General features: G+C 38.5%; 2 non-coding genes across 2 annotated transcripts; both read left to right on the plus strand.

The window, feature by feature from the left end:
- The first annotated feature begins 19,770 nt into the window (after nucleotides 1–19,770).
- LOC122790215 lies at nucleotides 19,771–19,934 on the plus strand. Its single transcript, XR_006362968.1, has one exon. It is a non-coding gene; the product is annotated as a U1 spliceosomal RNA (small nuclear RNA).
- A 386-nt stretch (nucleotides 19,935–20,320) lies between these two features.
- Nucleotides 20,321–20,486, plus strand: LOC122790219. Its single transcript, XR_006362971.1, has one exon. It is a non-coding gene; the product is annotated as a U1 spliceosomal RNA (small nuclear RNA).
- The last annotated feature ends 7,170 nt before the right edge of the window (nucleotides 20,487–27,656 follow it).

Raw genomic sequence — 27,656 nt, forward strand, 5'->3', positions numbered from 1 at the left:
ATCCCACCAAAGTGGGGGGGCATCAACCCCCACCCCTCTAACTAAATATAAGAACTGCAAGATTGCATTACAGTGTTGAAAAGGGCAAAGTTCACCATGGTTGACAAGTGGTTACTTGCCCAGAGGGAAAATATGACATTCCGGGAGTTCGTCATTTTAAACATTTGAAAATGTGGTCTCAGTGTTATGAAAGTTGACAAAAATGGTAAACTGACAATATGACTAGGATCCATTTGACCACATGACACTAATCTCCAACTGATACTACCTTGTCACACTTTATTGTCCTAAATGTTATCTTCCCTGGGTTGCTAAGGACCTTTATAGCTGAGGTACTTTATTAGAATCTTATTATAATGTTTATTTTAATATTGGGCATACATCTTTGACTTTTGTGGTTTCTTGAAACACTTGCAAAACTATTAGTGTCAACTTATCAGTACTTTTTTTGACCCACAAAGCACAGAGGCATCTTCAAAAGAAGATTTGCAACTTTAACAGACATTCACTTTGGCTCAACAAATAACTCTTCACAACCTCAACTTGTCACTGGGTAGTATTGTCACAATACAAATCAGCTCTATTAGAACACACCATACATAACTGCATCTGTCAAAACGTGCATCTTTTTTGCATAGTACATGTCCCATGTCACCCCATTACAGCACCAATGTGTGTACCAAACAATATTATTTTAATTTAATGTACATAAAATATGTATATAGCATTTTTTGACATAAAATATAAATACTGTATTGTTTTGATGCGATTTTGTACTATGCTGGTCACACGTAAATGTCTATACTAAACTTGAACTGGTGCTTTTACTGAGCAAAGGCTGTACTTGGTCAGGTATCACTGGTTATAAAACAGAATAAATAAGAGGTTTTGTAAAGACTGTGCTGCAGGAAGCCAAGAAATGCATATTGCACAGTACCCAGTGCAACTTGAAATATGGTTTCATAAGTCATATACAATGCTTATTACTGAAATCAGAACACAAATATTTACTGACAGAGACCTCTTGGGTTTCGCAGTGCAATGCGAAGTCATTACAAAATGTCTGTAAATGTTTGCATGTGAGAAATCACTTAAGCTGTCTGTGTCATATTCTTGTTTTGTAACATTGCAGAGGCAGTTTCTTCATTTTTGGGGGAGAGGGTACAATGATATTATGCAATTTAAAAACTTATGAATATATAATTTAAAATAAAAAAATGCATGGCTCATTTCCAGCTGTCTGTTATACACATACAGTGAGTTATCATCACAAAATCACTCCAGGGAATATGAACAATTATGCTGATATGTCAGAACAGCAGAATTACACTATGTTAGATTGATTGGAGGTTGGCACAGTCTAAATACAACAATGTCTCATACTTAATCAGAAGCCTGCTAAGCATTCTGAATGACCTTACTATTGACTTTCAAAGACAAAACATCAAAGTGTATTCCTTTATGTGTTTACCAAATGATAAACAATGCTTCTTCACTGGGTTGTTCTATATGTTTTAATTTCATTCTAGTTACCCAAATGTATTACAAGAACTTTACACTTTCATGCTCTTTATCTAGATAAAAATATAGGTTACACACTTTAATATTTTTTTATCTTGTTACATTGTGAATTTAATATAGTTATACTCCAGTACTGCAGATAATTAATGATGTGTTGTTGTAAAAGAATTCTCAGAGAATTCCTCTGCCCTATTACCCTTATTCGCAAGCAATTGCCAAATACTAACCCTTTTTCCTAGTACACGAGTTTATACATAATAAAAAAAAAATAAAGAAATAGTTTGAGAAAGATTATGCTACTTTGCTGTTTCTTTTTTTTTTTGCCATTTCTCATTTTCTGGAACTAGAATATAATAACTATTCCACAGTGGAGGGTAAGTTTTGCTCTCACTGTTGCCCAGAAGTCAATTTAAAACAGCTTTATTTTATTTTGAAGTGTGTAATATGCTATGACCTCCAATTACCCCAATGGCTACTTTCAGAAAGTAAATAAAATGAAGAGAAATCAGACTGTGTTGCTGGAACAGATTTAAAGAGGATGAGATGACAGCACCGAACTTAAAGCTGATGCTACTATAAATAATTTCACCTGCTTCTAGTGCTCACACTGTGGGGTCACTGTAGGACTAATGGGTAGGATTTGGCAGTCTCACTGCCGTGGTCTGGATATCTTTCCTGTTCATGGAATCTCAATGCATTTCTGGCAGTTTTCACCAATTTCTTTATTTCTTTTTTCAATTATGTGTAATCTTGTGTACTAGGAAAAAGTGTTAGTGTTCAGCGAGCTGTTGAGGAGATACTGCTTGTAAGTACAGGGTTCAATTCCATCAGCCATTACTTGTCTACCATGTCAACTTGAGTAATTTAACCAGATAGTGCTTTGGGCAATCGGGAATTTGGACTGGATCTTGGGTTGTTCATTTTCATCCTACCTCAAACAAGCTCTTTCAGGACCCGAACCTCTACTTGAACTTATCTGGGTTACAGTCAGAGCTTCATCCCTCTCAGCCACAGATCCAGGATAAGCTGTGCTGAAATACTTGCAAAACAATCAATTTGCTTTGAGACTAGATTGGGAAAGTCTAATTTAATTAGCATAATAAACAGATGCATATCTAAAATCATGTCTGCATTGCAATTACTCAGATTTTTCACCTTCTGTATCATACATGCAGGAATGTTTTACTCTTCTGTAAATCTTTTTTTTTCTCCCCACAGTAGATCATCAGCTGCATAAGTTCCTCTCCTCATTCTCTGGGTCTAGCAGATACACTGTAGACTCCCCCCAGGTTCAACCTAACTCATTTCCAGGGCCAGAGAACAGAGTATGCAGGTGCAGTATCATTCTGCTACCACGAAGGGTGGCCCAACCCCCATCACCCAGCAGCAGCAGCTTTGCGAGCCCTGCAATTGTGGCCTTCAGGAGATGCATAGATGTCTTCATGCAAGTGCAAAACCCCAACCAAGTAGTATACTGCTTGCAGCATGGAGCTCACCATGCCCTTAACACTGCTGCTACAGTGAGCCTGGCTGTCTTCATCAGCCAAGGATGAGTGAGCTGCCAGCCCCCCCCCCCCCCCCACCAACATAACTTCAGCAAAAATTATGCTGTATGTTGATCACTGGGTAGAGTAAGAACTTTATCCCACTGCACCATGGGACCACTACCCTTCTGTTAGTTTTGAAGAAAAAAAGACTGAGACACAAAGACACTTAAATAAAATGTAGGGATTTGAAATGCTGAAAAAGACAAAATCCAGGAGAAGAAATGAACAACAAGCATCGCTCTTCTCCTTTAAACTTCTTATTAGCACGGGGACTTGTCCACCACACACACACACACACACACACACACACACACACACACACACACACATGTAAGAGGCAAGCTCCTTACACCCCCAGAAGTTAAATACTCCAATTACATAATCACTATACATCAGTTTAATAGGAATACCCTGATAAATAGCACTCTTGGACTATTAGTACATGTAAGTTAAGGTTTTCAGCATTTCAATCCCCACATAATGGGTCCTGATATTTCAAACAGTTGCTGACATAATACTAAGCTATTTGCTTTAAATTTCTCTCTTCTAGGTGTTATGCTTTATCTGTATTAAAATTGTATAATTGTCAAAGACCCTTTCCACCTCAGTTTCCCCTCTGAAAATGGGCTTTACCCAGCAGAGTTAACCTGTTTAAAAAAACAATCAATTACTGAATAAATAATCACTTAAAATGGGATGTACTACAAGTTCCTATATGCAGTTAACATGCAATGCACTTGCTAGCTCCCACTTGCTCTATGGTAACTGCCTAATTCCCATTAGCCCAGCCATACTTATTTACCTAGCCCATAATACCTGAACTTAATAAATTGCATAGAATTATCAAATCCCAAACTCCAAGTCAAAAATTCCTATCTGGTTCCAAAACCTAAATGCAGACTTCACTCACTAACCCTGTCACTGAAACTCCTATCTTGCTACCTAAACCTAAAGTCCACAGTTACTGCCCAGCATTAAAACTGTACTCCATCTCCCTAAAACAAAAATTCCACCTGCACTCCATAACTCTAAAGTCCCCATTCACTTCCTAAGCCTAAAACTCTACTCCCCGTCCTTTAACCTAATCTTCCCGATCACTCCCTAACTGTTACTTCCCTTCCAGTCCATAAGCCTAAAACATCCCTGTAGCTGGCTCCTTGAACCTAAATTCTCTTTCTGCTCCCTAACCCTAAAAATCCCCTGCCACTTCTGAACCCTAAACTCCCCTCCTTCTTCCTAAGCCTAAATCTCCTCCTGATTGCTTTCTGAAGCTACACTCCCACCCACACCCTCCCTCCCCATGGCTGACGTACATCCTTTCCTTGAACTTGAATAACATCTTGAGTCGAGCTGCAGCAGCTCTACTATCTTTGCATAGTGGCTGCACATGGCCTGAACTAATATTCAGGTTCGCCCACGAGCAGCAGCCCATGTGACAAAATACTCAAGATCCTAATTTGAAGATAGTGTTCTTCTAGCTCCTAGAACATTGGCCAGAAAAATTAAATGGAAACTGAGTTGAAGACATACCAAATAACTGACCTAGAAGATATGAGTGATGAAAGACAAAAACAATGTTAGTGAAAATGTTATACCACCACCTATAGCCTGTCATTACTGCAGATAATAGCAGCACACAGTACTGAAAGCTATTGAAGGAGAGTTTGTATAACATTGGAACTGAAGTTTTTCCAAAGCTAACTGACTGCAAAATAATGGGATAAGCCACTTTAAACTGTTTTTTTTTCCTTAGAAAGGACACGGGTATTAATATGTGTCAATATTTCCTCAAAGACTATGAAATCTCAAGCATTAGTCTGTGTCATATTATGTTAAACTGTTGATCTTTTTTTGCACAAAACAGTACACACTGTGCATCTAAAGTGTTAGCAGTCTAATAAAATAAAACTTGCTTGTGAATCACATTCTGACTATAAATGAAGACATATGGGTATACTTTCAGCAACACGGGAAGGAACAGAAGGGGAGGGGCCAAGATTAGCATGTCCCCTGTCGTCAGACATTAGTCAGCACTTACATCTGTATTCAGACCATGGAGAATAGCACTGTTTCTGCAAGAAAAGGCTTGTACAGCACAGATTCACAGGCCATTCACATTATTTTTGGGCTGTATCTTCCACTGATCTCTGATAATGAAGTAATTTCTAAAATATATCTATATTCATCTCTACAACTCTTTAACTCATTTTTTTAATAGAAAGAAACCACTCAATTTCAGACATTTCCTTTAGGATTTGTTCTGTTGGACCCACAGAGTAGTTTACTTCCTTTAAACTAGATAAGAAAGCTGACAAGAGATTATCACATAGACTTTGTCACACAATGCTTCAAAGTACGTTTTCAATTTAAAAACTGTTTTACCACGCACACACACACACACACACACACACACACACACACACACACAAAATAAAAAAAATCAAACTTTGATCTTGATGTGTTCATCAGTACTTATGTTTTAACAGCAGACATATTTTGTGTATTTTAGGTAATACTTTCTTCACATTTGTTTTATCTTTTTGGGAGTAAAGTGAAGACTGGGACCCTTAAACAGATGGCATCTTAAGAAGGTCCTTAATGTTAGAAGCAAGATATGTTAGCTATATAAATAAGTTATAACAAAAGATACTAGAGGATTAGATTATAATGAAGTAAAAGAAATGGTTACATACATGGGGTAAATATGGCAGATGAGGGTGCAAAATGAAAATGTACTCTTAGACAGACATTTTTCAAAACCAATTGACTGCATTTCCTTGGAGTAGGTCATCAAAAGTAGGCAGATACAAAGGAAGGAAAGGTACAGCATCTCTGTTTCTGTGCAAGCATAACACCTGTGTTTTACAATGAATGCATGATTTTTCTCATAGGCAGATCACATTTATGTACCATGGCACTAACCCATGCTGTGTTCTCCTATCATACCAGCATAGCTGGATGTTTTGCTGATACTGTGCATCACAGAGGAGCTGCATATTCTATTCAACTGATGCATGCTGTAACAGTGTATGCAAGTGCCATATAACTGTAGTGTGCATGGCTAACCCGAATGACAACATAGATACCTCCCAGCCTTCCAAGACCAAAAATCTAGATACAAGCTCTTGAAAAGTAGATACATCTGGCTAGAATAGCACAGATAATTAGTATGAAATTTGCACATGTGATAGAGTAAATAACCAATCACTTCTAAATGAAAATACAATTTAACCTGGAATATAGTGGGTCTAACCTAGCATTCCACAAAAGTATAAAAGTAAGATTGCCACTTCTGAGCTTTGCATGTCATTAATGCAGAAAAAAATTCTACCTGCCAAATTCAACCTGCTAAGAGACTGCGACAGAAAGGTAGGAATTATGTCATGATGACATCATCCAACAGTTCAAGATGACCTGAACCTTTTTCATCATGATCGAGTGAGCTCAAGTGGTGTTTACATTGTATAGCAGCATTATAAACCAGGCTGCATTTGACAGTAATTTTCTTTGGTTCAGTAAGTTAAAGAAAGCGCAAACATCCTTATTTGTACTCCTAGACATTTCATTATGACTGGCCCCCTATTTCATTCAGTAACAGTGGTAGGGCATCAAAGCTAGTATGAAGCAGAACATAGGCTTTCTCATGTCGTAAGCAGTCAGGACTGAACCACTTTTGTTTAAACTACTAATTTTAATTATATTTACCCCAAAATAGATGTCCTATATGTCCCTATTCTCATGCTCTTTATATAAATCTTCATTTACCAAGGCCCCTCTCATAGCATTAGTAAGGAGTTTATGGTGAAAGACCAGGGAAACGAGAAAAGTGAAATGGACATGCTGAATTTTATATTATGAGGATGTCTCGGTGTATTTTTTTACTAATTTTTCATTTTTACATGCCTGTTCTGAATCTTACATTTTTAGACTAAATAACAAAACAACAAAGGTGAGTAGATCACACAAGTTAAAGTTCACCAGCTTGAATAGTTTAGTTTCACCTTCCCCCTTTTTTTTTCCTAGGGACTCTCATTCCTTGTCAGCTTTTAGAAGTCTCTGGGAACTATATTAAGGTACAAATGGGTAGAGACAAAACAGAATGCAATGTAAATGGCTTAGTAGTTAGCACTTTGATGATGGAACATCAGAAGGCTGTGGGTTCTATTCCTACATCATGTACTTGAATTACTTTTCCAGTACTGACCCTGCAGTGCAGCATAATGGAGGTCCTGCACTCTTGTGTGTATTGCATTTCAGATGACATGTTAAAGTGAACTTCAATCTTCTCGCATTGGTGGTAGCCTAGGTGGATGTAAAAGATGCCACGGCACTTATTGCAAGAAGAGTGGCAGGGGGTTCTTCTGTAGCTTGGTCAGATTTCCCCTGTGCAGTATAAATATCATCTTTGGTCACCACAGAAAATAGGACTGTGTACTAGTGGGACTAAACTAGTCAAAAAGTTCAAACAAATAAAATGTTATACCTGTCATATGAATCAATAACAGACAAAACAAGGGCCCACAGTGACGTTCATTTTGTCAACATGTTTAACAACAGACTACAGCAACAATATAGGCTTAAAATGTGAACAGATTGAGAAGCTCTAGCTATAAGACCGGCTAAAACAGTGGCTATATAGATGCAAGAAAACTGTGATTCGAATTATAGTCTAAGCAGTGGAAGACAGAAATCCGAAAATGGAGCTCAAGAAAAATAATAGCAATCACCAAAAATACACCAGGGCAACTGCAGAGCTAAACACTGAAGACTTGAGCAAAGTGAGAGGACAGCCATCTTTCATTTCACTGCAGAAATAACTAAAGAAATAATGGATGCAGACGTATAAAGCATTATCCTTGTCAGTTTATGTTGCTGTTACCTATTGGTAAGCCTGTTGACTAAATGCATTAAACTCCAGTTATATAAGAGATGGCCCTGTGCATTCTTTATGTGAATAAGACATCAGGTAAAACAAATTATAGAAATTCATTAAGTTAAGTTGCAGGCATCAGCAAATCCAATATTCTAATAAATTAAAGGCTATATACACAGACAAGAAACATCTCTTTGGACTTTATCATTTGGTCCAGAGGTGAGTGGAAATATGATAAATTGCTTAGTCATGAATAAATCTTATGTGTAAGCAAACAATTGAAATTTAATAGCAATTTCATTAAAGGTGGACACAGGGATTCAGTGTACGATAGGTCATCTTTTTACTATAACAAACAAATCAGTGCAATACAGGAAGCCAATACTGGTAGAAAAATAACCACAGAATGGATGGCAGTCAAACTATAGGAGGAAGCAAACCCATTTCACAAAGTCACCAAACTAAGAGATGAGTAAATTCATATGTCCCCAAGAAACAAAACCTACAGTCCTGTGTATGTACAATACAAGCCGTAAGCAGGAAATGTGTCTGCCCTACACAACCATGTCAGACAATATTGCAATACCACTCTGCATAAGTTAAAGCAATGAGCTGCCAGCCTTTCCAAAGATTTCTGAGATAATGATAAAATGAAGCATTCTGTGAATCTGAAATTTCTATTTAAATTCCTAAGTGGGAAAGACTTAACCAAAGCAGCACACAAAAATTATAAAGGCCAGCAAACAAAGGTCAAACAGCATGCAAGGTTAGCATATCATTCCATTTCATCCATCAATGCCCTTTGGTTTTAATTAAAACTCTTTTTTGTAACAGAGGCACCTCAGCCTCTTTTAAAATCAAGTTATAAGCCAGACAGGAGGACGTGCGGTATACGTTAGTTTTAATGCCTTGCTCTAGGCTTGGATACATTACTCCCATGCTTGCCCCGATTGCCATCACTTATCATTCCCAACTGCAGCTGTAAGGGTGCATCTGACATAAAACTTACATGCCCATGCACCTGGCCCACATGTGTGGACTGATGATTTCATGGGACACAACTGTAAACAGATTTTGATGTAAAGCGGACACTCAGAATTTTGTGGTACCCAGTTATTTTAAGACTAAATTTGGCATTTTCTGCTAAATACCAGAAAACTGAAAGGTACTCAAACATGCTTTGGAAAGCAATTCATGCAGTTATACACTATCAGTAGCATAAAAGTTGGGCATAACATCAATAGAGCACACAACTTATGGTACTGGTGTCTTATTCACAATTAAGTATTAGGTTACCTGCCCTTGGCCATTTCCCTTCCAAAGGTGAGAATCAAACCTTGAACTCTGTATCAGTGAGTTAAACACCTTAACCATTATACCAACCACAACCCCCAACCCTAATGACATTAGCCAAAGATGAGCATCAAATCCTATACTTTCAATCTGTAAGGTAAACGCCTTAGCCATTATACCAACCCCAGTTCTGTAAGGTAAAAGCCTTAGCCATTATGCCGACCCCAATTCTTTTTGGTCTGTCCTTTAACCGTATGTCAGAGTCCTGCACCATGAAAAGTATCATTCCATCGTAAGGTAGACTCAAGAGTTTTTTTTTTTTTTAGAATAGTCATAGTACAGAACAGTTGCCATGTAGTTAATGCACCTGAGTAAATGCCCATGCAGATATAATGTAGACATGTATCCAAACATTATAATTAAATATCAAGTTACTGAAACCAGAATACTCACTTCCCTAGTACATTTTTTTCCAAATAATGTGCATATTAATAAATAGCTCCGAACAGAGGGCTTTGCTGTCCTTATGCACATCTGCATAACATAAATATACCATGCTATACAAATTAATAAGTATATCTATACCTCATTTTTAGAGGAAATCTAAGGAGGAAAGTTCCAAAAATACATAACATTTAACATTTCATAAATAAACAACCATAGAATAAGACAAAGTAAAACAGATAAATGGTAACCTTTTTATACTGCTATTTACAGTGCTAGCCTGCTATAAGTTTATAATGACTACACATTACTGAAATTTACATGAATGCAGCTGATGACAGAAAATGAATAGAACTCACAGTGCTTTACAAACGGCTTAATTTTATGCTTTATTTCCCCCCACTGTCTGACAATGATCAGCCTTACACAATCAATCAACAAATTTGTTCTCTCCCTCTCAAGTGAGATAAATGTGTATGCCCTCATTCCCTCAGCTGTTTGGGTTTAATTTATTAGGTCTTATCTCTGCCTCTGGGTGACAGATACGGGTGCCTTTGTCGTCATGAAGGCCTACTCAACCCTCTCTCTGCATGTGACTGCTCCAACAAATATTGTAATGAAGGCAGCCATCACCAGCTGAGTAAGCCAAGCCACATTTCTGACTGTGGCTACTTTTCCAGCAAGCATTCTCTTATATGCAGCTTAAGAATCAATGGACCAAGCAGTCCCTCCTCCCAGAGTCTGAGAGTTGCGGTTTTCCACTTTGTCCTTCCCTTCCTTCCTGTTAGTCAAACTTAGGTTTTGTAGGTCATTGTCAGGGCTTTATACCTCTGTAGCACTGTGTTTGGCTACATAAATGGCTCATTTTTAATATGCCAAGCAAAATCTGTTTTGTTTTAGTTTGCAAAACATTTAAGTATCAACTGATCAGAAACGATGTTGCATGTTTATATGGTTACTTAGATTTAAAAAAACAGGCAATAATTATAAATATATTTTACTTTTGACTTGTAAGTAGCATAAGAAGCAAACCAGCTAAGTAAGAAAGTACTAAACGATATTTAAAAACTGTAACTTCAATTGAAGTTTAAAACTGAAAAGTTCAACATTAGCATAAGAAATTGCATTTCTATGTCTACTTAATCTTAAATAAAACATGAGGCTTTTTGAGAGCCTTAAAATAAAGATCTTATTAAAAATGAAGAGATGAAAGAAAATATCTTGGATGTTATCACAAGAAATGGAAAACTGAAAAGTTAATTTAATACAAGGGACTTGCATAATTTATTAAAACACAAATTTAAACAAATACGAACTGTCTGTCAGGATGCAAATCTTGCAAATTTTGATAGAGAAATTGATAGGATGCATTGAAGTGTGAGACAAAATCCAGATGACTCTGACCCATTACTGAAGAATTATTTAGGTCTGCTGACTAAGAGAAAAATACACTGATTTAAAATTGTTAATACTGCTTTTTTATTATTGTCTTGTGAAACTGTAAGAAGAAAAAAATACTTTAACCCCATCATTAATACGCTAGTACTAAATAAATGCCTGATATTTGACAATTTCACTCTTTCTTTTAAAATTTTGCATTTATATCTTTGCCTAAAATACCTGATCCTCCTTTTACTGTATAGTCAACTATCAAGCATTTAACTTTCTAAAATACAGCTATCTACTTTAAAGTGCTATAAAGAAATTATGACTTGTAAAAATTGCAGTACAAACTTAGGTGATGCTGTTACAGTTTTTATTTTTACAGAGTGATGTTCTGTTTTCATCAGTCTTCTAAGTTTCAGCATTTCTTCCTTTTCACCGAACGGCCATCATAATGCATTTAGGTTTCTGAAAAATAGGTGTTGGTGATATACCTAAGTAGTGATCCTAATGCTAGATGTCCAGTGAGGGCAAGATTCTTCATGAAGCTGGTTCAAGTACCTACCTCATTTAGTGGCTACTGGTGTTGTATGGTACAGAAACCTGGGCTGTAAAGACAGAGCAGATGAGAAAGCTAAAGGTAAAGGGAATGAAGTACCTGAGATGGATAGGATGACAATGTGGAGCATAAGCCCAAGTAGCTGCAATTCTAGAGAATTTCAAATAGAACAGATTATGACGTTTTGGGTGCATGTAGAAAATCAGAAGACAATCTGATGAAAATGTTTTGGAATAGATCGAAAGCAGGCAAGAAGAAACAAGGGCATCTAGCAATAAGATGGATGTTTTTTATGAGAGAAAATCTGTGATAGTTAGGCACTGCAGTTGAAGAAGGTAGGAGAGCAGCAATGAATCCCGAGAGCTGGTGTAAATTTACACGACATGCTGACCCCATGTAGAAAATGGAGAAAAGGAGATTGATGATGATGATGATGTCCGCAGGTCCCTGATCTTCAGGAAGATCAGCCTGGTCAGTATAAGACATTCATATTTTAAAAATACATATACATAACAGCTATGACCAATTCCTTTTCATAAATGTCTGAAGGTAGGCCTGCTTATAGCCCAGGTCTGATTTCGTAAATGCATACCTCATCACTGCATGCATCTATTTTACATAATAGCCCAGCTAGCATTTGCAGTTCGCTATTACTGTTGATATTATGTTAAGGTATATATAGTTGTGATGGGTTTATTATGCACGCAGGACAGTCAAAGATGCAGGTCACATGACTCGTGACTCTATGCAAATATGTGTTGATGCTGCCCATATTTTGTTGACAACAGTGCTGATGTATTACGAATGGCTGAGGACACAAAGTAGGGAGCCATAACTCTCAAATGTCCAGATTTTCATATAATGTCCAGATGTTTGCCTCATATTTTTGGTCTGCTTCTGACAGCATGTGGGGTTTTCTCACAAATCACCGAGGAATGAAGTCACTAAATAATGACATACATTTAAGTATTAAACTTCATCATATCCTTCAGAAAATGTATGGTAGTGAAAACGCTGTTATCTAGCAACCTTCTAAGTTTATAAGAGAAATATTTAAAATCTGTCTCTATCTTTGGGCCTTTGCCCCCCCCATTATTTTAGGCTTTGTCCAGATTTCTTGCACTAAGAGGTTGAGATGTATGGTGGGAATACTTTCAACATGGTCGGATGACTATAATGCTGTAACAGAACTGTCGCAGACAGTTGACGGCTACAGACTGAAGTTCCTCTGACAGCATACATATGGTAGCTGCACCCCAACAACATTTTCCCTATTATAGGACTGTACTGAGTCAGATATCAGCAGATTAACAGATGTGGGGATGCCTTCCACCATGCTGTAACCCCAGGCATGAATCCCCCATCTTTCTAGATGTTTGTTTGCTCATTTTAGTTATTTGTTTGTTTAAATTTGTTAACTGAGGTAGAACACCAATCCAAGGGATCCTATTTCAGCCTCAGCATGGTTGAAAAAGAAAAATAAAAGACACACAAATGCAAAAAAACAGCTAAGATGAGTAGAACACAGGACATGGGTTCAGTAGAATTTGTGCACACAGAGATAATATAAGTATGCAATGAAAACATTTCTACACAAAAGAAAGATAAACAAGGGTTAAAGGTAAAACATGAACTGTGTTAATTACATTTTAAATATACTGGAGTAAATCTTACATGAAGTATAACTGGAAAAGAGAAGTAAGAATACATGAGACAGGTAGATCAAGGATGGAAGGATGCTGAAGTTGCTGTAAGGGAGTTATTAGCTCACAGTGATGAAAATGAAAAAGGGGTATAAAGAGAGTGAAAAATGAAGTAGTTGCAGTCATAGACAGTGGTGGTGTGAGGAAGACAGCTTTCCTGGATCCAAGGTTTTGTGGGGGCCAGCAAGATCAGCAAATGCCAGTCAGTCGGTAGCACAACACTAGTATTCATTCCCACACTAGCATTCAGCATACATTTTGATACATGTTTTTGTGTGGTTTAAGTAGCAGCAAGCCACTTGCTACAGATGTAGTAATCAGTTTTCTACAGTTTTCAAAGCAGAAGAGTTTTCTTCTTTTTTTTGTCCTCAAATGTGACAGGACATTTTTTTCTGCCCTTCACCTTATGTTTGAGGGTTGCCAGATCAGAGGACAGCACAGGGTATCAGAATAGCTTGAGGCACCTCTGGTTGCAGCATAAATGACATATCGCAAGTGGAATGGAAGGGTAACAATTCCTCCAGGGTTAGGCTGTGCTATTCTTTCTAAAGCAAAAAACACCAGGGCTTTTTAGTTAGGTGAAGTTTCAGAGATTTTTAAGTTTTGTGATTGATGTAAAGCCGTCTGTAAAGGTAAATGAGTAGATGTTGAGGAGGGTCATCCACTCCAACTCTGCTACCATAAATGACTTCCATAGCCTGTCCACCATGGTGCATCTCATTCAAGAAGAATTAGAATAACAGCCCTGTGATTGATCCAATTTAGCTTGTGATGAATGTTGTTGTACCCCCCTTGCCACTATTAGATGTACCGTGAGGATGCTCTTACACCAAAATTAGTCTAGATATGGAAGTGCCAAATACAACTGCTGTGATGGACAAGGTACCTTAGATGCATCTGTGACTAAAATCTCTGTTACTTCCCAACATGGCTGACTATATAGTCATATCAATGGTGGCTTTGTTGCAGGGGCGAGCACCTCCCCCTTTTCCTCCTTAACTTATATGCAGTAAAAGCATGCACCAAAATAAAAAAATAAATAAATACAAAGCTCAGCAAATCTTTAAACACGAAAACAAGGTACTGCCAAAAGTGGTACATTAACAATAAGTTTTTGTACTGAAGGGGGGGGGGCAGCCTCTAACTTGCTGTCCTGCTGACTTGTCATGTCAGCACAGTGCAGTTGCACAGTACAGTGATTTCCCAGATTGCTAAAACTACCTGCTGGACTCTTCAGCTGGAATGAATGCACTCCTTATCCTGGATCTTCAGGCTTCCTGTGAAATAAGTCCTTGGTGAGGACTGACCATCAAGTTATAGGAGAGTAGCAATTGGGCTGTTCGGAGTTTACCAAGGCAGTTGGTAAATAACAGGGATGGAACTAAGTATGAAAGGGGTAAAAATCATCCACTGTATTGCACATAAAATGTCAATTGCTTAGTGATCTTTAGCATGAAGCCAAAATATAAGATGAAATTGGTAATACTAAATACCTAATGCTTTCAATTGTTGAAGATCACTAAACAACATCATTAAACAACTGTCATTTTTATGTGTAATAAAGTTGGACGACTTTATCCCTTGGTATCTGGTTCTGCCCCTCTTGTTTACCAGCGGCTTTGGTGCGTTTGGTTATTAGCTACGATATGAAAAATGTCTTTTTGGAACATTCAGGCATTTACAAATTCAGCCGCAGGATGCTATGGAAATTGCAGACTCCTAATGAAATCCTACTTTTTGCTGTTTGCTTTGTTTTACACAAATCGTACTGTTGATCACACAAGTTTTTTTTTTTTATATCCAGAACAGGCTTATAATGGTCATTATTCTTCCTACCATTATATCTTGTGTGCATCTGTATTTATTGTATTATAAGACACGTGCGTGTGTGTGCAAGGTTATCCCCATTGCAATACAAGGATTCTCCATTTAATGACATTATCTTAATAAATGAGTTGCTTAAAAACAAGACAGTTTCTTTCAATGTACACTTTCCCTTTGCAACATACATACTCTATTAGTAATATGTTTAAATGCATATTTTTATATTTTTTGTTTCTACTGTTAAATACTCAGTGTACCACATTATCATCTAAGTGGCAGATTTCCAGATAAATAAATGTAATTAAAACTGACAGGTCCAAGGGAAATTATTCAAAGTTTGAAATGGAAGCTTTACAGCTATTTAATAATTTGTAAGTGTATTCTTCTAGGAGCAAACCAGAACATTATGTGCTAATACAGCCCATGAAGATGAGCAATAGGCTTGTGCACAGTATGTGTCCAGTTTGCTTGGCTATGCAATTGCAGCCAGAGGTCTTCTATTATTTGGACTGTTAGCACAATTATCAGTTTACAGTTTTTATATTATGCACCCTTGACTTGGATGACTCTCCACTAGTGCCAATTGCCTTTCATACCCGTCAACATTTTATAGCTATTTTGCTGCTTAATTTTTCATTTATCATTTATACACTTCTGGTAAGAAGAAAGTGTTCCCCATCTGTTATAAAAGAATAAAATGCAAAGTGGTGCAGTCTGCTACATCTACTTGAATGAAACAATTAAAATACATGCCTTGAAATGTGTTAACCGATTTTTAACCTACACAGCATGCTGCAACAAGAAAGTAAATGCCAGCCTTCTTAATAGCTGGGGGGGGGGGGGCTACCAACTATGTCCAACTTGAAGAGCAGTGATATCTCAATTCATTCATACCTCTCAGCTGTCCCAAATTTTGCAGAACGTTCTTAATTTTGCCTTATATTTTTGCCCTGCCCCTGATAAAATGTTTGCTTTTCAGGTAAACTATAGAGGATTATAGGAGATGAGCATGCCAGACATTATAGAATCATACATTCAATAATTCAGAAAATGCAACTTAATCCGGAATCTGCTGTACTTTTAACCTTTTAAGTAAATTAAAGTGATATTAAAAAAATGCCCTTCATTTTGGACCCCTGTCTCCTCCATAATTATTTTTGCCTTTGATCAGAATTCTTGACCAAAGAAGTTGAGAGTTATTATTCAGCGATTCAGTTGTATCCATATCAGTGCTGTATTCTTCAGTAAGTACAGAAATGATAAAGTTGTAACAAGGGTTTTGTTACCTGCACCAAAATGACTGCATTTAAGGGTTGGTGACTACACTACTGCATTTTTCTTTTCTTAAGAGCATTTCGGCTTGCTTGGGTGATCCACTGCAACCAAGACCCTCATGTTTAGCAATGCCTGGCAGAGAGAGTGTAGGGTCATACTGTAATTTTAGGAACATCTCTGTGTCTAATGAACTTTATTGTCACCATGACTTTCAACAAAAATACTGTTATTATGTTGCCTTAATATTTATTTCAAAATGATTACTACTATAAATACTTTTTGGAGGAAATATGTTTTACTTTAGACATGATTTTTTTTTTACTTAAGTGTTATTCCATTGTGAATTTTCAGATTTTTTTATAACTGTCCAGGTTTTTTTCCCCAGAAGTTCAAACTTGGTGTCATTAGCAACTAAATGAAAAATAAATAAGGCACACATTTTCATAAAATCACTGGCTTAAGGAATGGGAAATCAGATGTGTATGTTTACAAAAATGTTTCTGAGTGATCCTCAGCTCTGAATTATTTTTGATATTTTCCACTGCTGTTTCCAATCATTTGCTTTACTAATCTGATGTGTAGCATTTCAGGAATGTCAACAGTTTTTGTATTTTTTTAAACACCTTTCTTGAATTATTATGGCGCAGTGGTGCAGCGGTAGCATTGTCCCCTTACAGCAAAAGGTTCTCCGGTTTGATTCTCAGCTGGGGTGCCTTCTGTGTGGACTCTGAATGTCCTCCCTGAGTTTGTGTGGGATCCTCTAGGTACTCCGGTTTCCTCCCACATTACAAAGACATGCGTCTGGAGCATGTCTCCCCGGACCAACTCGGACTTTCCCGGTTAACAAATGTTAAATAAATAAATAAATAAATTACTTATGACACAGGCAAATTTACATTTATATAAAAGTAATCAAACTGTATTAAGTTCACATTTACAAACATTATACTTCACATATATTGCTATATATCATATGGCCTAAACATTACATAAAATATTCAGTTCCTCTGTCTTTTTTTTTTTTAGACTAGAAATATCTTTATTAAACTATCACTTATGACATAGCCAATCCTACATTTATATAATGAGCCACACTGACACAACCCTAGTTGCAAACATTATACATCACTTATAGTCTACCCAATCATTTTCAGTCAAACATTACATATCTCATTTATGTCCTGCCTTTTTTAAACCTCATTCCTCCCCTGTATGTATTGTTCCCACAATTCCCATTTTTTTTCCTATGTAATTTGCTCCTACACTTTACTTTTTTTTTTTTCAATAATTTTTATTTTTACATTAATAAATGTCACAAATAAAAAACATCTTACAACATGACCGTCAACATGATGTCAAATACCACAGGATATAGGTTGTACAACATATCTATTTACACTATGTACATAGATACTTTCACTGTTAATTCCACAGTTATACAGACAGTTCATACATTCGTAATATCCAAGTTATTATTTAATATCTGAACTTGTATGTGTTCTTTGGTTCCATTATAGTGTATTTCTAAGTTGCTGTGTGATGAATTATGCTAATATGATATTAAAGGTTTGGTCCCAAATTTCTATGGATTTCATGTTTTTGTTTCTTTTATCTATTACTCCTACACTTTTCTAAACACCTCAATTCCAGTTCTTTTATCTCTGTTACTATATCCACTACTTCTAGTACAGTTGGTTTAGATTTTGATTTCCATTTTCTAGTAACTGCATTATTGGCAGTCACCTGAATTTGACTTAGCAAGGCCTTACCGTGGTTAGGCAATTTCGATTCTGTGTCATAGCTCAAACAAATCTCCCACGTCACACCAATCTGCCCACCCAGCATCTCTGACAGCTCAGCCTGCATGGAATCCTTAAAGTGTGCCAACTCATTGCAATCTCAGAAAATATGTTCCCAATTATCTCAATCTTCCCCATCACACCTCCAACATTTGCTGTCTACCTGAGGAAAAATTATCTGGAGTCTACTTGGGGTATAACAATATCTAAGTAAACATTTCTAAGCAAAAATCCTAAATCTTTTAGATTTTGGTGCATATTTGGGAGACATATATATATATCCTCCCATTGTTTCTTTGTGAATTGCTTATCCAGTCTTTCTTTCCAATCCTTTATAACCTCCTTTGACTGGCTGTTATAGTTATGCAGCATTTTATATGCTCTAATACTTATTCCTTCTTTAATGGCAGCTTCTGTTCTACATTCTACTAAAAACTCTACCAGTGCTCGTCTTTCATTTAGGACCCCCTTATTTCTTTCTCTTTGCCTATCAGTCATTGATAGGGAAGGCAGCCTCTAACTTGCAGTCCAAATAAATTATTGGTGTCTTAACCATTCTGTTATCTTTGCCTCTCTAGTTATTTGCTCCCAATTCCTTGGTTCCTTTACCAGTTTTCTCCAATAAATTCCAGCCCCCTCTTGCCTATTGTCTGTATCCTTAATTGCATTCATCCCTATTAACAGAATCTCCTTTCTCCATGCCTGTGTTGGCTTAGTTCTTAGAATACTTTCTGCTACTTTTTGAATATAATATCCTATATAATTATTTTTATTCTCCTTAAAGATCTGCATACAAAATCCCATCTCTCCTTATTTGTTGATTTTCCCCCTGTTTCATCATGCCTTTCCACTTTGAATTACAGTTTTCTGTTTGGCAATGTATAGGAGCCTTAACTATGTAGCTCTGAAACACCCCTTCAAATTGGGTAATCCCAATCTACCCAGTTCTACAGGAAGAATCAGCTTATCCCATTTGACTTTTGCCATCTTCCCCTACCAGATAAAGTTCTTCAGCTCTTTATGAATTGCTATCCACAACGTCTCCTCTGGTTGACAGAAACATGCCTGACCTGTGTATAAGACTAAAGAGTCTAAAAATATTTTAACTGCTTGTATCTTACTATCCATATCTTTTCTTGATTTCCATATTTCTCCACATTATACAGACTTTCATAAAATTTCTAAAATATTTCTAATACCTCTACAGGATCTCTTGTTACCTTCCTTGTTAAAGGCTCCTTAAGTTTGGTGACAGCCCTTTCTACTTTCTGTTTCCCCGAGTCATTGTGCTAAAAGTTTTTGTGCTCTAGACCTATTATCTAAAACAGTTGTTTATCAGCAATCTTTCTAAGCTTGTACATATTATCGAGATAATATCTTATTTTCTGCCTAGCATTCTGCAGTTAATCTTCTTCTTGTTCTGTGAGATTCCCCCTATACTGAAATACTTTAATATCTGTCAGTCCCTCTAAATAATTCTTTCTTTCCTGTCCGTGTTTCAGTCTCAAACTTTCTCACTTGAAACACACTTCTTTCTTTCCTTTCCATCTTTCTTACCTGGCAATTGGAATACCATGATCAAGAAGGTGGTTTTCCCAGGATAAGACTCTTCCATTGCACTTTTCAGTCGGGTAGACCCCTGTGATTTCCCCAAATGTGGGAATCTCAACTGCATAATTTATGGTAGTGCGAGGCTGCATTCATGCACTTGTATTAACTTAAGCTAACAAATGAACAGATCTGTTTATTTTGTTCTACAGCTCACAAGCCGGTATTTCTAACAAATGTTGTACATCCCATTCCCCAGGCTCCTAACTCAGAAACAGCCATTCACTCTTATATTACTCTTATCTATAACACTTACCTTTTTCTCCAACAAATACTTTATTTCTGTCTTACTCCCTCGAAACACACTTCCTTTCCTTTCCATTTTTCTCCCTCAAACTTTCTGTCTTGGAACATGCTTCTTACTTTCATCTCCATCTTTCTCCTCTCGAAACAGGATTCCTCCTTCCCTTTCATTCTTTTCCTTTCTTATCTCAAACCCGGGTTTGTCACTAACCACATGCACAATTGCCAGGTTGTCGGTAACTGAAGGCATACTTACACGGCAGGAGAAATACCCCAGTCAAGAGGATGGTTTCCCCAGGATGAAGCTCTACCACTGTAATCTTCAGTTGGGTAGACCCCTGTGATTTCCTCAAATGTGGGAAATTCAACTGCATAATTTATGATAGCGAGGGACCGCATTTGTGCAGTCCTCTAAACTTAATCTAACAAACAGATCTATTTCTTTTGTTCAACCATGCCTAACTCTCAAGCTTGTATTTCTAACCAATGTTATATATATACAATTCCACAAGCTTCTAACTCAGAAACAGCCAATCATTTACTCCTATTTAGAACACTTATGTTTTTCTACAAATGCACTTTTCTGTCTTTTTTTCTTAAAACATACTTCTTCCTTTCCTTTCTGAATTTCCCAGCCAAGCTAGATTTTGCACTATGTGATTCCTTAAAACCTCTTGTATTAGACGTAACATGGAATATATATGCAGATGACCCCTTAAGGACATCACGTGTTTCAGCTGTATGGCAGTTCTGAATGCCCATGACTTTTTCCTTGTTTAAGTCTGTTATGGACAAATTAAGGCCACTAAACCCAAATCCCACTAGCTGTCGACATGCATATTTCCGCCTTCTTATCAGCACAGCATAAGTGGACTGGCCTGAACTTGTCCATAACAGACTCAAAAAGGAAAAAAAAAAAGTCATCGGTATTCAAAACCGACATATAGCTGAAACACCTGGTGTCCTTAAGGAGTCATTTGCATATATCCCATGTTACTTCTAATACAAGAGGTTTTAAGGAAACACAGTGGAAAATCTAGTCAGATGGGTTTTTCTTTTAGTTTTTACTGATTGTTTTAGTTTTGTTTCTTTCAGAATTTCTCGAACATTCTCTCAAAACATGCTGTTTCTTTTCCTTTCTGTCTTTCTCTTTCAAACTTTCTCTCTCGAAGTTTCTTTCTCAAAACACACTTCTTCGTTTCTGTCTTTCCGTCAAAGAAGGTGAAAAAGGTACGACTGGAATCTTCTGCTGTCCAGCCTCTGTTAGCGGTTTCTTCTGGGGTGATTACAAACCTGCATGTTCACCCAAGCTGTGTTGTCAGATTTCTATGTCGCGACCAAGTTGGAAGCAGCTGAAGATCTAGCTGGCAGCACATCTAAAGAGACTTTGCAGGCATCTGTCTCTTACATTCAGGGGGAACCATGGGTGATTTTTTCCAAGGGACCTAGGGCACTTCCTCCATTTTAGTTGGAGAAGAAGTTCCTACTATGGTTCTCAACTGTTATCCCTGGTCTAAGCCTTCTCAGTTTTTTGGAGTGGACATTCCCTTAAAAAAAGAAACAAAAACTTAAACATGTTTCTTCTGCTCCTAGGGATCCAGAAAGTGGCTGGCAGTCCTTTACTCAAGGGCTATTTACTGCTTTAATATTCTTAAAGCCTCCTTGAGGGGTTTCATTTCCTGCTCTTCTTTGGTCCTCTACTCCCCTTAAAAGGCCTAGAGAAAAGGATTCTTCTGAGGATGAGTCACATTCTGATGACGAATCCCTGACTTATTCTACACAAATTCCTTCTCCTTTGGACTATGGGTCAGAGGAAGAGGAATCTATTATTCCTGATGTTCCTTTTGAGGAAATGTCCTTTGGGGATACGCTCCCTAGGATGATGGCTTTTTAAGTGAGACTGTGCTCAGGTCTCTGATATCAGTAAGAGGTTCTGTGAGTTGCTGCAGTTGTAATCTCCTAAACCTGTGACTATTCCTCCTGTTTTGGCTGCTATGCTGGATGCTTTCTCCAGTTCCTGTCATGCACATGATTCTCTACCCCCTGCTCCCAAGAAATCTGACAGGCTTTATAGGGTGCCTGAGGATTATTTTTTTACATAAAAAGTCCTTGTTGCTGACCCTTCTGTAATGTCTATAGCCTTTGATAAGCCATCTCAATTGCTTCCTTCACCCAAGTTATTGCCTTATGACAAGGACAGCAGAACTATGGAAAGGTTGGGTAGGAATGTTTACACGTCTGCTACCCTAGTTTAGGGCTATTAATTATCAGACTCGTATGTCTAGGTATGTATTGGCTCTTCTTTCTCAGCCCTGTCAACTTATATCTGATTTTCCAGACTCTGAGGGCAAAACTTCTGTTCTTTCCACGCTAGGGACTTCCTCTCAAGTTGTTTGTCATTCTTTTAAATGCAGTTATGAGGAGTTATTCTTGGCATAGGCTTCAGCTTCTACCTGATGATATTAAAGCTAAGTTGATGGATGCTCTTCTCGATTCTAAGCTTTTGTTTGGGGAAGCTGCTGCTGCTGCTGGTTTAAGTCCCTTCAGGATAAGGGCAAGGCCTTACGGGAGCTTATGCATGTGTTTTTTTTCTCCTGTGCTTAAATTTCAGATAAACTACCCTGCTAAACCTCCCTTTGTTCATAGGCAATCCCGCCCTTCTACTAAATGTAAGAAGAGTAACAAACAGGCTCCTCCTGCTAAGGCTCCTCAGTTTCCAGGGACTCCGAAGCCTTCCTTTCCAGACAACCAGCTGCTGTAGAACTATCCATCCCTTCCCAGCCACAGTAGTCTTTATCTTCACCTTTCTCTTTCTGTTTGGCTTCAGATCACTCAGAATTATTGGGTTCAGTCAATCATTCATCAGGGGTCTTTCATGGTGTGCAAATTCCATCCTCATTTTATGTGCATTCCTCAGCCTCCTCAGGAACAACTTCCCTCTTTCACAGAGGTTCTTCAAAATCTCTTGACTCAGGGTACTATTCAAGTGGTGTGTTTGTCCCAAAGAGGTAAAGGGTTCTACTCCAGACTGTTTCTAGTGCCCAAAAATTGGGTACTTGGAGGCCTATTCTAGATCTCTCATATAAACGCTTTTCTAAAAGTGTTGTCACTTCATATTCTGTTTCCTCTCTTGCTCCCTCAGACCTAGACGTGCCTGAGCTCTCAGACTGTGCGTCTCAGGCAGGTATGTCCCTTGCCTTAAGCAGCATTTTCCTTTCACCTAGGATGATGCCGCAATACAAACAAAAGATGACTGACTTCAATAATTGGCTTAGTTTCTTGTATCATTCTATGAGGATACAGTATCTGCCAGCCTGGGATGACATGACTGACAGATCTCTATGCTTTGCCAGAGGTAGTTTTCATGTGTCACCCCTCAGATTTCGGCTACTGGCTAAGGAAAGTACAGTTTTGTACCTACCATAAATGTAGATGTTCGAAGATCCACATTGATGCAGTCCTTACATATGGGTAGTCCGCTGTCCTCGGTCGGCCCGAATACCAAAGTATTAGGCTGACGTCGGTCATGGGCGCTCAGATCTGACATCAGAGCGTCAGGGTATTAAAGCGCATGACCGACGTCATATCCTCAGTCTTTTCTTGCCCAAGATGTCAGAAGGCCCTAAAAAGAAAGGCCACAACTAAAAATAGAATACTTCCCAAAAGGCATGTACAAATAACAGCTACCACCCCAACCATACAACCATTCCAAACTACAGAGGGGAAGGAAGGAGGGTAAATTGGACTGCAGCAATGTGGATCTTCGAACATCTACATTTATGGTAGGTACAAAACTGTACTATGTTCTTCATCTCACATTGCTGCAGTCCTTACATATGGGTAGAATCCCAAAGCAGAGGTAAAGGGAGGCTGGCAAAATCATAAAGCATTGGGAGCTGCCAAAATGCCCTGTAAAATTGCAGTGGCAAACCCAGCCCTAGATTTGGAATAAAGAGGAAGGTGGTAATGTTTAGAAAAAGTATGCACTGAACTCCAAGTAGCTGCTTCCAAAATGTCTTTAGTAGCTACTCCCCTTAAAGCTGTAGAAGTGGCAGTAGCCCTAGTGGAGTGAGGTCTGATTCCAGCCGGAATCTCCTTACCATGATGAGAATAACAAAAAGCAATACAAAAGCCAATCCACTTAGAAATAGTTTGTTTTGAAACAGGTTTCCTGAGAACCCAAAGCAAAAGAAACAAACAACTGCTGAGACTGTCTGAACCCTTTAGTCCTGCTCAAATAATAACGCAACTGCCTGTGAATATCCAAAGTGTGCAGAATTTTCTCCCCTTTATTTTGGGGATCTGCATAAAAAGTAGGCAAATGAATTGATTGGTTCAAGGCCACATTTGAAACCACTTTAGGCATAAAAGTAGGGTTAGTACGCAGAGATACCCTATCCTTATGAAAAATTAGGAAGGGTTCAACTGCCATAAGAGCCTGTAATTCAGAAACCCTTCTAGCAGACGTAATAGCCAACAAAAAAGCAGTCTTCCAAGACAAAAACTTTAACTCAGCAGTAGCTGCAGGTTCAAAAGGAGGTAAAGTAAGTTTTTCCAACACAAAATTGAGATCCCAGGCAGGAGTAGGAGCTCTACGGGGGTCTTATGTTCTTTGCCCTCTAAGAAATTGCTTAAACAAAGGATGAGAGAATAATGGTGGGTCACAGTCATAGTGAGCAGAAATGGCTGCAGCATGAACTTTTATAGAGGAGAAAGACAAACCCTTGTCTAATAATTCTGTAAGATATTGAAGAGAAACACTTAAATCAGGCCTGAAACATCAAAGCTCTTTGTTTTGCTCCAAATTAAAAATCTCCTCCATTTATCAGCATAAACTTTCCTTGTACTAGGCCTTCTGGCCTCCAAAATAACATTCAAAACTTGTTGTGGAAGCTGCGACCCTCCAGGTTCTAGAACAGAATATGCCAGGCTGTTAGATGCAGGGACTGAATCCTGACATTGAGGAAATGATTGCCCTCCTGAGACAAAAGGTGCGGAATCGAAGGCAAAGGCCATGGAGGCTCCCGTACTAAACTCCTCAGCAGAGGGTACCAGTGCTGTCGAGGCCAATCTGGAGCTATTAGAATCATGGAGGGCTTGTCTTGTCTGACCTTCAAAAGTACCTTGGGGAGGAGAGGCAGAGGCGGAAAGGCATAGATGTGAAGATTGCTCCAACTGAATGATAGAGCATCCACTTTCCAAGCTGTGGGATGAAACATTTTGTGCAAAACTTTGGCAACTGGAAATTTAGTGGAGAAGCGAACAGATCTATGTCTGGAGTTCCCCATATCACTGTCAATTTTTGAAATACATGAGGATCCAATTTCCACTCGTGGGGATCCACTATCTGTCTGCTCAAAACATCTGCTAAGGAGTTCTGTGCTCCTGGTAGAAACCTTGCCTGAAGATTGAGGTGTAAACTGAGAGCAGTCTCCCACAAAATCATTGCTTGCCTGCAAAGAGGGTACGAATGGGTTCCCCCTTGCTTGTTTATGTACCACATGACAGTTGTGTTGTTTGTTTGAATCAACACCTGCCCTGGGTGAAGTAAATCCTTGAAAGCCATCAATGCAAATTGGACTGCTAACATCTCCTTCAAGTTGATATGTAAATGTTGAAGTCTGGCAGGCCACGTGTCTTGAACCCATTTTCCATTGAGGTGCACTCCCCAAGCCTTGTCCAAGGCATCTCTCGTTAAAATCTGACTCGCCTCTGGTCGGGTCACAGAGAGTCCCTTGTTTAGGTGACATTCCTGAGCCCACCACAAAAATTCCTTTTGAATGCAAGGTATTATTTGAATGACAGTGTCCAGATCTTGGCAGTGTTGTGTCCATACATTTTTGAGATACCATTGCAGCTTCCTCATATGCAGTTTGGCATTGGGAAGCACCAGAATACAAGATGCCATGAACCCCAAGGCTTGAAGGACTGTCCTTGCAGTCAGCCTGGACCGTAGAGACAATTGACGGAAGTAAAGAGTAAGGTTCTTTTGCTTGTCCGGGGTCAAAAAAGCCATCTGGGAAGCTGTATTCAGTCTCACACCCAGAAAGCACATTTCCTGAGAGGGTACTAGACTGGACTTTGTTTCGTTCACAGAATACCCTAGGCACCTTAACACTGCCATCACATACTGTAGATGATGAAGAAGTTTGTACTTGTCTTGAGCAAGAATCAGGCAATCATCCAAATAAGGATAAATTTGTATTCCTGTTAACCGTAAGAAGGCTATCACTGGAGCCAGAACCTTTGTGAACACCCTGGGCGCAGTAGATAAGCCAAAGGGCAATGCAGAGAACTGATAATGTAAAGTCCCAGCCCGAAAACGCAGGTACCTCCTGCAACTGGGCCTGATAGGAACATGAAGATAAGCCTCTTTGAGATCCAGAGTTACCATCCAGTGATCTTTGCCCAACAGAGGTAGAAGTTGTTGCAACGTCAACATTTTGAATTTTGGAATGTCTAGGTATGTGTTGAGGATAGATAAATCCAAAATCGGCCTCCAAGTGTTTCCTTTCTTTGGTACTAGAAACAGGCGAGAATAAAATCCTAGGCCCACTTCTGACAGAGGGACCTGCTGTATAGCCCCATTTGAAGAAGTAAAGAAATCTGCTTGTGAGCCTCTACCCTTTGCTGAGGAGGAACGTCTGGCATGCCTTTGAAAGGAGGCAATGTATGGAAATAAAACTTGTAGCCTCGGTCTATAATGTCCAACACCCATTTGTCCTGGGTGACTAAAAGCCACTTTTGCTTGAAGAGTGCCAACTTTCCTCCCAAAGGAGCTGCCAGACAGGAAGAATCTGGCAGCTGAAAATGCAGGTCATTGGGCCTGTTTACGAAAGGACTGGCCCCTGCCCTCACCTGTAGATTGTGCAGGTGAACTCCACGTTCTAGGCCTGAAAGTACTCTGAGCTCTGCCCCTACCACATCTAGATCTACCCCTAGACTGTGAATCAGAAGAAGGATAAGCCCAACCCTTAGTAGGCCAATTCCTGCTAAACTTAGGAGGCTGCACCTGCAAAAAATCTTTAACAGTCTGCATAGACTTAGCCTTGTCTTCCATTTTCTTCAAGACAGACTCCACAGGAGAACCAAACAAAACTTCAGACTGTAAAGGAGCATCCAAAATTCTAGTTTTAACATGCTCTGACAAATTCTGATCCTTAAGCCAGGCGTGCCTGTGAATAACTGAACCAGTGGCAGCCACCCTGGAAGAAGCCTGTAAAGCATCGAAACCACACTGCAAAGAATGCTTACCCACCTGTTCAGAGGCATGTACCAAATCCTGTAATTCTTTACACTCTATGCCCTCTGCCAAAGCATCCACTTTAGATTTTAGTTGAGTAAGGAGAAAATTCTGATACTTCAACATATGAAACTGACAATTCAAAGCCCTCATTGCTAAAGTGGAAGAGGTATACACTTTCTTACCCCATCTATCCAAAGCTCTAGCATCTTTATCCATAGGAACTGGATTCTTTACAACAGAAGCCCTGACACCCTTAGGTCCCTGGCTAATAGTTTCTGGGTCAGCCCTTGGACTCTTATACAGATATTTATGAGCCTCAGGTACTCTGTAATACCTGT

Source organism: Protopterus annectens, chromosome 15.part0, assembly GCF_019279795.1.
Source record: "Protopterus annectens isolate FY-2018-M chromosome 15.part0, PAN1.0, whole genome shotgun sequence".
NCBI classification, from domain to species: domain Eukaryota; kingdom Metazoa; phylum Chordata; order Ceratodontiformes; family Protopteridae; genus Protopterus; species Protopterus annectens.